Here is a 9931-nt window from a genome sequence, read left to right on the forward strand (position 1 = left end):
TTCCACTATATTCCAACATCACGTGATGTTGGAATATAGTGGGGACGAAAATGCAGCTATGGATGAGGAATTTACTGAAAGTGATATCAGGATGGCGCTGCAGAATCTTAATGGTCGATCGGCAGCAGGGCCGGATGGCATTATGAATAAAATGTTATGGAATTTAGACGACGGGTCAGCCGAGTTCCTTACGCAGGAGAGCAATTACCGATGGAAGGAAGGCTCTTTCCCGGAAGAGTGGAAACTTGCAACTACTGTTCTGATACCCAAACCGGGGAAGGCCATAGGGCTTGAAAATCTCAGACCCATTTCCCTGACATCATGTTTAGGGAAAGTGGCTGAGCATGTCATTTTAAATAGGCTAACGCGTTATGTTGAGGGCAATGGGGTCTTTCCGCACTCGATGATAGGATTTTGGCCCGGCCTCTCGACTCGGGATGCTATGATCAGGATTAAGCATCAGCTCCTTGACCGGCGGACTAGGGATACTAAGGCACTAATTGGACTTGATGTGGAAAAAGTTTTCGATAAAATCCAACATTCTTCCATTCTACAGGCGCTATCGGACTTGAACATGGGGCAGCGGCTTTTCCATTTTGTCAAGGCTTTCCTCATGGATAGAAGGACATGTCTCAAGTTTGGGGAGATAAAGTCGGAAGTCTTTAAATTGGGTTGCTGTGGTACTCCGCAGGGATCCGTACTCTCGCCTATGTTATTCAATCTGGCGATGTCGAAGTTGGCTAATACACTGGACACTGTCCAGGATATTGGCTATTCTATCATATTTATTTTTATCCTTTTTTTTTCTCCCACTCTTATCTAGAATCTTTTAATCCCATTCCCCATCCCTATACAGAGTAGCATGCCAGCGGTTATATACGCGCCGGCAAAATTCTCTGTTTTTCTAATAAAGAGCCCTCTCTCTCTCTCTCTCTCTCTCTCTATCTACGCGGATGACATTACTATATGGAGTGTCGGTGGTAGTGATGGAGAGCTTGAGGCTAGGCTGCAGAAGGTGGTAATGCTTGCGGAGGAGTATCTGGGTCTCATGGGGCTCAAGTGCTCCACTAAAAAGTCGGAGTTGTTGATCTTAAAATCTAAGAAGCTAGGTCGTAGTCTGGAGGGTTGGGTACCGAAAGTTGAGCCTTGCATTAGAATTCACACAAGGGGAGGGTCGGTGATACCCAAAGTTGAAGCTATCGGGGTCCTGGGTTTTGTACTTGAAGCGTACGGATCAAACATTAGAACCATTCAGCGTATTACCAAGAAGACGGAGGAGGCAATAAGACTTATAAGAAGGCTTAGGAGAAGAAGGTGCGATGCACTTAGTTCACGCATTTATTATGTGTCATTTCTCGTATGTGGCAGCTATGCTAAATTGGAATAGGGGGGAGAAAAATAAATTGGAAGCATTAATCAGAAAAGCCGTCAAGGCTGCGCTTGGTCTGCTTATGACTACGTCAAACGATATGTTGTTACGACTCGGTTTGCATAATACTTTACATGAAATTGCCGAGGCTCAGCGTACTGCACAGAGGGAGCGGTTGCTAGGTACACCAGCGGGTAGGTATATTTTAGAGTCAATTGAAGAATCGGTGGCTGTGTCGCGCGATCGGGCGCCCCTACACGAGTTGAACGTGAACCTTAGGGCAAATATCATGGTTCGTCCGTTTCCGCGGAATGTGCACCCCGTGCACAAAGTAGGGAGGCGGGTCGCGAGAGCTAGGGCTTTGTTGCGAGAGGCAAAGGATCAGGAGGAGGAGTCTGCTTTTGTTGACGCCGCATGGATTAATGGTAAAAATGCTTATTCGCTGGTGGTGGTAGATGGCAAAGGGAGCGTTAGAAATGCTGCTTCCATTTATACCAAAGATCCGGGGGTTGCCGAACAGGTGGCTATTGCTCTAGCACTAATTGATTCAAGAAGAGTTTTGCTGTTTAGTGACTCGCGATATGCGATTAAAGCCTTCTCGAGAGGACTTGTTGCGGAACCGGCTAATAGACTGCTGCAGGGTAGGGATATCACTTCGCATACAGTTACTTGGTTCCCTGCGCACATGGGGACAGTGGAGGGAGCCCCGCGTAACCTCAACGAGGTGGCGCACAGGGAGGCATGAGGATTAGCGTGCCGTGTACTCCCTGAAGGGGCTAGATCTCCCGCTCCCGAGTACAGGGACCAGCTGTTAACCTACAACGAAATCACCAAGCACTATTACCTAGGGCACAGAGCATTCCCCCTGCCACATTCTAAATTAAATAGGCCACAGGTGGTTACATTAAGGCTTCTGCAGACACATACGTACCCTAACCCGATCATCATGAAAAAAATTAATCCGGACTGTGGGGTTTCACTCTATTGTAGTAAGTGTGGGGGTTTGCTCGATTTAGAGCACATGCTTTGGCGCTGCTTGGCGTTGGGCGGTGATGGTTCTCGAGGTGAACAATGGTGGCAGCGGATGCTGCACAGTGAAGTGCTGGCAGACCAACTCAGGGCTGTCCAGAGGGCCCGTGTGACGGCAGAGGGGCTCGGCCTTTCTGTACCGACGTGGGAGCGGCCCGCATCAGTCCCAGACTGATTCCCTCAGGGCCTAAATAAAGTTATTCATACCATACCATCACATGAAGGTAAAGCTGAAGGCATGAACTATTGGCACCACTATGTAAAGTCATCAGTCTTCTGTGGTAGTACATTCCAGTCAGAATATGCATTTTTGCTTCGCGCATTACCTTTACTATTGTTTCTACTGTGTTGCTCCTCTATTAGGCTGTGCCAGCAGGATAAACTTATAATATTGAAGCGTGTGGTGCTTCAGCCTAAATTCTCGGGTAAGGGTTGGTAGAGTAGGGGATAGGAAAGTAAGACAAGGAATTGTCAGAAAAGAACGCTGTAACCATCTGTACAGAAACATTGAGTTGCTCTTGATGCTTTGTATTTATGTAAGTGGGCTAAAAGAAATATGCTAACAGAGAGTAGTACTGTGTAACTGCTGCAAATGCTTTGGTCCTTTGCCAATCCCTGAAGAAATAGTTTGACAAAAGCCTCTGAGGAAAGGGGCGGAAGTGGGACGTTGTGCAAGTTGGCATTTACAAAGCTACGCAAAGCTGCAGCCATAGATTAACATTTTTGAATGAGCGGCTAGTGGGTCACTGTTTCACAATATGTATGTTTCATGTTTGTGTTGCGGCTGATGCTTCTGACAAAGGAATTAACCTTAGTATTTTTTTTTCCCACAACTGCTACCTGTTCGCTCAAGCACAGTCATTGATAGCTTGAACACCTTCCCGCACTCTATCTGCAAACATTCGTAGGGACTCCTTCAGCATGACAGAGCTGCATTATCAAAATCACATAACTGCTTTCTGCCGCATTTGACAGCACTTGTGTCATCCCTTGATTTTGTTTCGGTCTATAATGCATCATCAACTATTGCACAGGTGGCGCAGTCTCTCACATTCTACCATCCTGAGAGCATAATTGCCATCATACATTCCTTAGTGTTGCACTTCGTAGTTTCACTTAGGTTACCACTCCAGGCCATCTAGAACTGTGAGCTGTTCTATTTACCGGCCAACAAACACTAGTCCAAACACATGGTATGTATAAAGGTTATAAACAGGGATACTCAGAAGGACTAGCGAACGTTTCAATAGGAGGACCTATCTTCGTCAAAGGCAGCCTCGTCATCCTCAGCAGGTTAGTTTTATCGGGTTAGTGGAGTGATGTAACACTTTTTTTACCATGTTCTGCAATGCGTGCATGATTCTATTACTTTGTTCAAATGGCCAGGAAGATTACTGTGCAATCATCCAGCCATCATTTAAGCCATAACAGCCAGCACTATGGACACAACAGACTTTCAAGGAGCTGCCAAATCATCCTATTCACTTGCCCTAGAATGGTTAGCAGTTACCTTGTACTCTGAAGAATCCTCCACGAGTAAAATGTTTAAACTCCCACACTAGATGAACCATCTGCTACCCTTTTATGGCTGGCCTGGCAGGCGAGCTTTTAACAGCATAGAGGTAATGCACTGCATGCTTACCATCGATGCAATACTCAAAAGTCGGGACAAATTGCTATGTACATGATACAGTCGAGGGTAACCATTGAACACAGTGTAGGACTGCAGTGCGATGGACCGGTAGAAAGAAATGGGAAGATAATGATCACTCTGGCTTGACAATTAATTACTTAACCTGTCATTTCATTCTTTGATAGTAATCTTATTCAGAAGTGGCCTATTGTTGGAGTGAATTGGGACGGAGCTAAGCTCAGTGTACCCATTTAATATATTGTGTGCGCTTTTCTGCAGATAACTTCCACAACCAGGTAACAAGTCCTCTATTGGAATGAGATATCAATTACTCATTCAACAACATCTTGCTAAGAAAAAAATCACAAGTGCTCTTGAAGATATGAAGATGATTGTTTAGTACAGTAAAACCTCATTAAACCGTACCCACTTACACAGTAGTTTCATTTTAAAAGTAGTAAGGTGAAATCCCCGACTCAGTGGCCATTGGACATAATGCATCTTGTATCTGCGTAAACCATGAAATTTAAAAAATTAAATTATGGGGTTTAATGTGCCAAAACCACTTTCTGATTATGAGGCATGCGGTAGTGGAGGACTCCAGAAATTTCGACCACCTGGGGTTCTTTAACGTGCACCTAAACCTAAGCACACGGGTGTTTTCGCATCTCGCCCCCATCGAAATATGGCTGCCGTGGCCGGGATTCGATCCCGCGACCTCGTGCTCAGCAGCCCAACATCATAGCCATTGAGCAACCACGGCGGGTGTGTTAACTATACCAGCTTATTGTGTACGTATCAGTTAACGCTTAGTGTTTCCACTTTTCGTCGTGCAATCACGGCGGCATGGCGTCCCCATCGGGCAGCCCTTCGGAACAAGCAGCCTCGGAGATCAGAACGGCCTCCAAGCACCCTGTGCGTTTGCGTGTGAAGCCACAGCAACATCATTTCGGCATCGCGTAAGCCGAAGCACAGAAAAAAGGCAGCAGGTGCCCAGCATAGAATTAAAATTTCACTTTGTTCATGCTATCGAACATGGCACGAGAAGTCGGCACTGGCACATGACAGGCATCTACTGTTGACTACGGTGTGTGGCATTTGGAATGTGAAGAAGTTGCTCGGCAGCGCTGCTGCGACCGCGATAGATGTTGGCTATGAGGTTCGGCTTTTTGCCATTGTTGCCAGTGTCGCCTAACGACAGTGATGGCGACGGCACGGAAAGCGACAGCACAAGCGATGCTAGCCCGACAGTAGCCGAAGCTGCACATTACGTCAGTGTCATGAATGCAATCGTCCCAATGAGAACAGCACCTTGCAATGAATAAGGTGCCCCATGACTTCTGCAGTGCTGCTGTGCCCGTGCATGGAGAGTACGCAATGCCACTGCGGAATCTGCCATACGAGTGTTTGCCGAGAAGAGGGGGCTGGCTGAAAAGGTTGCTCGCAGCTTCAACAAGTTTAAGGCCACTGTTGTCGCTGCTAGGCCGCCACGGCATCAAATGAAAATGACAATAGCACACTTTTGTTGTGCGAAGTGAATAAATACTGCAGGTTTTTGCCCTCTCATCACACTCTCTTTGACTTCCATTTTTGACAGGTAAGTGGGTGATCTCATGCTATTTCGGTTAAGCAATACTACCGCTTATACATACTTTTTTTCAAGCTCCGACCAACTACGGTTTAACGAGGTTTCACTGCTTCTGTGAATTTGATGACCTCACGGTAGCAATTGTCTGGGGTAAAAGGGGCAGTATTTGTTTTATTTATTTATGTGTGCAAATTATTACATCCAAATATGTTCCATTGCTTTGACTTATCAGGTTAAAAATTTTTATCAATTCTGTGCCCCAATCACAGTCTTTCCGGTACCTCCACTTTGAAAAAAGATGTAGAAAAGCTTGCTTTGTTGGAGCTCCCTGTTGGCATTCATCAAGGAAGGTGCTTTCAAGAGCAGTGTAGTGTCTATCTTTAGGCATGTTGGCTTTAGTGACAGAGACAGTGGGCGGCTCCGTGTGTGTTGTTCTCTCGATCAGCATGTTTGGCAGTGACAGTCCATGACCTACCACCCGAGTTTTCGTGAACCAATGTACGTATTCTGAATATATGGTGAAGGGCATCACATGGTACATGTTGATGCCCTTGAGTGTATTCAGTCTCTTACAGCAAGATTTGTTCTCGGAACGCGACTGATTTGCAAGTACCCGAGAGGTGAAGCGAGTCCTTAAATGGCACTCACTGAGTGAAAGAAGGCAATATCTTCAACTTGAGCCGTTTTAGTTTTAGAACTACAAAAAAACCAGAATTAATGATTCCAATTATCTCCAGCCTGCGCACTACCCGTCTTCACATATGGTCTATGAATGCAACGTCCGGCCTCATGCCTCCAACACACATCTTAGGTATTCACTTTTTCCGTGAGCCATATACTAGTGGAATAAGTTGCCAGCAAATGTGGTGGGCCGCAAAACTGTTGATTCATGTTATGATGCTTTGTGCCCACCGCAATAATGCCAAGAATGGTGCGGTGGGTAATAGTAAGTAAGTAAATAAATAAATAAACAAACTATGCATCGTGACTGAGCATACCACTCCACTTCCTACAAGTGGCGGCTACGAACTCTTCCGAAACTGCAACCTTCCACACCTCAATTATGCCCACCTCGATTCAACTGCAATTGCTCATTGCTACAGCCAAGTCGCGTCACAACCGCGGGATACCACCACCTTGAGATGTCGCTACTGTAACACTCCCGGATATCTGGCCAGCGAAGCCTGCTCTAGTTTACTGCAATCGAGTGATTTTTTTTAGCGCAATCGTGTCACCTCCTAGGAATTCGACGGCATTATCAGTGTCGTAACCCCTTCGAGCACCTTAATCATTTGCGACATCCTTCTGCTTCTTCCCGACAACCATCCACATGATGTCCTAAAGACAGCACTTATTTGCCACACAACAAAATCTGAGCAGTCGCGGATGCAACTTCTGCTAACCACAGAAATTTGTGATCAAAAACCAACTCAGCTGCACCTTCTTGGCAATGACTGGGCATCAGCCGACAACAGTCAGCTGTGTCATAGAATATTTCCCAAGTGCTCTTTCTTGAGCAGCTGCCTCAACAGGTATGCATGATTTTGAGCATATCATCCACAGGCTCACTTGAATCCTTAGCTAAGAAGTTGGACAAAATGATGGAAGTTGGTGTTCCCAGAATCTGGAGCAATGCACCCCTGTCATGATACATAGTTCACATGTTCAGAATATGTACATGGGTTCATGAACACTCCAGTCATTCTGTATTGTGGTCTGTAACTGCCGAACAGCAATCCATTAATCTTTAGATTTTTCATATTGCTACGGAACAATATATGCGATCACGAAAAGGCGAGCAGTGTGAAGACAACGACGACGATTAGAAGCTAGCACGGGCTGTTGCCTCTTGGCCAAGCACAGCGTATCTTCTTGTAAATATACTTGTACATAGTTTTTCGTCTGCGTCTTCCTACGTAACAATATTTAAAGGAGAAAGCTAAATTCTACAAAATGTATGAAAAAGAACTTTGATTTAGAGGTTCATAAGCTTATGCAAAAATTGCATAAATTGGTAAGCGTAAAAAAAAACTTAGGTGCAAAGTTTGCAAATCCATAACTCTGCACCAGAAACAGATATCACAGTTATGTAAACTGCATCGGTTAGAGATATAATGTGGACAAATTTGTTATATGAGTTTACAGCCTACGTGAAATTGTTACACTTAAAAAAGCTTTTGTAAAGTTTTACTCACAAATTAGTTACACATTTCAGAGCAGTGTGACTTGATACATCATTTTTGTCCCCTTTAGATGTCTCAGTAGGTGTACTTTACATATTGGTGATATCATTTCTTGTTGCCGAGTTACAGAACTGTAAACTTGATGCTTCAATTTTTATTCATTCTGCAATTTTAAACAATTTTCATTAAAAACGAATCTATGGCCTTAATCGAAAACCTACTGCTACAGTAATACCTAGATTATATACCTTTTCCTTTTATATGCAACAGAACATCAAATTCAGCAAAGTAGACGCCAAGCAAAATGATTTCTTCATTTCCACTTATCTAGGTGGCAGCTCCCAAGCTGAAGCAGCCTCTTCTAGCTCAGACTTGTACAGTCGAGCCCGAATACATCGAGCCTGAAGGGTATCACAATAGAGTTCAATATATAAGTAGAGTTAAACCTCAACATAACGAACTTAATTCAAACAACAAAATTCTTAATATAACAAAGTATTTACCTTTTCATAACCTCTTGTCCATATAGCACCATGTATTAAGAACCTAAAATAACGAAGTGTGTTTGTATGTAATTTCAGTATAACGAAATTTCACTGCTGCCGCAATAGAATGCCAAGAGAATAGAGTTTTAGAATAGGGGCCCCAATGAAATTGCATTGAAGCCACTGCGCATGCAAGATATACAAACTGTGTTTGGGTTTTGCGTCAAGCACACTGTTTTACTGATTAGCGGGAGCCCCTAAATCTACACCAAAAGCTTTGTATCGCCAAACATGGCAGCAACCATCAAAGCGACAGCTCTAAGCTAGCACCAAACAGGGCTTGATTCGTGGTAACACATGAAGTTTGTAAGCTAGGAGAAGTGACCGCGGCTATCGCTTTCTCTCGAATAACCAGTGTAATGAAGATCGATTCATTAGACACTGCTGATACCGAATTCGATTGTCAATTTCATGACTCGTAGGCCTAACACGGCATAACATGGATGGTGAAGGCACGTAAAATTGGTTACTTAAAACTAAGTGCAACAAATTGATTGCTGCTAATAGAATAACCTCTAAATTGTAATGAAACGTGAAAACATAAAAGTCAAAATTACTCATATTATAGTATGGTATATCTTATTTTTATATTTATAACAGCTATTCTTTCACGCCATAGTGCCGCTGCAAGCGCAAGACTATCCAAATATGTAAAGCCCCATTTTCTTCACTCCTGCGTGCCCCAAAGCTAACACACACAAAGCTCATTGGGGCCCCTATTCTAAAACTCTCTAACAAGTGGAAACTTACCCCAACGCAGATTGCCAGATGATTGAATTACAAGCGGCTGCTTGCAAACGCACCTCTCAAATCGCGGGCTGCGCTACAAGAGCGGCGGCCCAAATGAACCCGCATTGTGTGCTGTATAAAGTCCAAGTGCGAAAAGATCTTATCGCACTCCCCACACTGTGGGCTTTAGGTGCGAGCGAAAGTGTGCAAGGGTGAGACAAGATAATTGCTTCACGAGTGCCGCCTTCCCGCGCGAGCAAACGAAAAGGGGGAGGCAAGCGAGCTCCTGTTAATGCGATCAAGCGTGCGTCAGGGGTCGGGGGGTAGGGGGGGTAAGTTGGTGCGCCTCTCCGTGGCTGGGCATGGCTGTAAGCATGGCTGGGCGCATATGCGGCCGTGCATCCTGCTTTAGAGGTAATCTGCCGCATATGCAAAGAGTGGGCGTGCCGAGACGATGCCGGACCATGTAAGCTGTCTTACCGTGCGTTTAGTATTGGAGGTTGCATAATCTAGAGTTTCGGTGACCCGTTGGAGCGAGAGGCAGACGAAGCATTCACTCCCTTATGACGGCGCTTTTCCCAATAGCGTTGTCCCAGTGCGGTCGATGCTATCAGCTGCGGGGGCAGAGCGCACATGAAAGTGTGGCTGGCTTCGCTTAATTCATAGCGCCGAGAAAATATTGTCGACTTATGTCGTATTAAACCGTATCATTTGTCGCCGACTCCCAAATTTATCAAAATGAACTTGTTCCTCCTTAAAATTTGATTTTTTGATCGCCCAATAATTCAAAAAATTTTGCGGCCCCTTTCCGTGTAAGAAAAATATAACAGCAACTGTACTTATTTGCATAAAGGG

The sequence above is a fragment of the Dermacentor albipictus genome, chromosome 4, assembly GCF_038994185.2.
Source record: "Dermacentor albipictus isolate Rhodes 1998 colony chromosome 4, USDA_Dalb.pri_finalv2, whole genome shotgun sequence".
NCBI lineage: Eukaryota > Metazoa > Arthropoda > Arachnida > Ixodida > Ixodidae > Dermacentor > Dermacentor albipictus.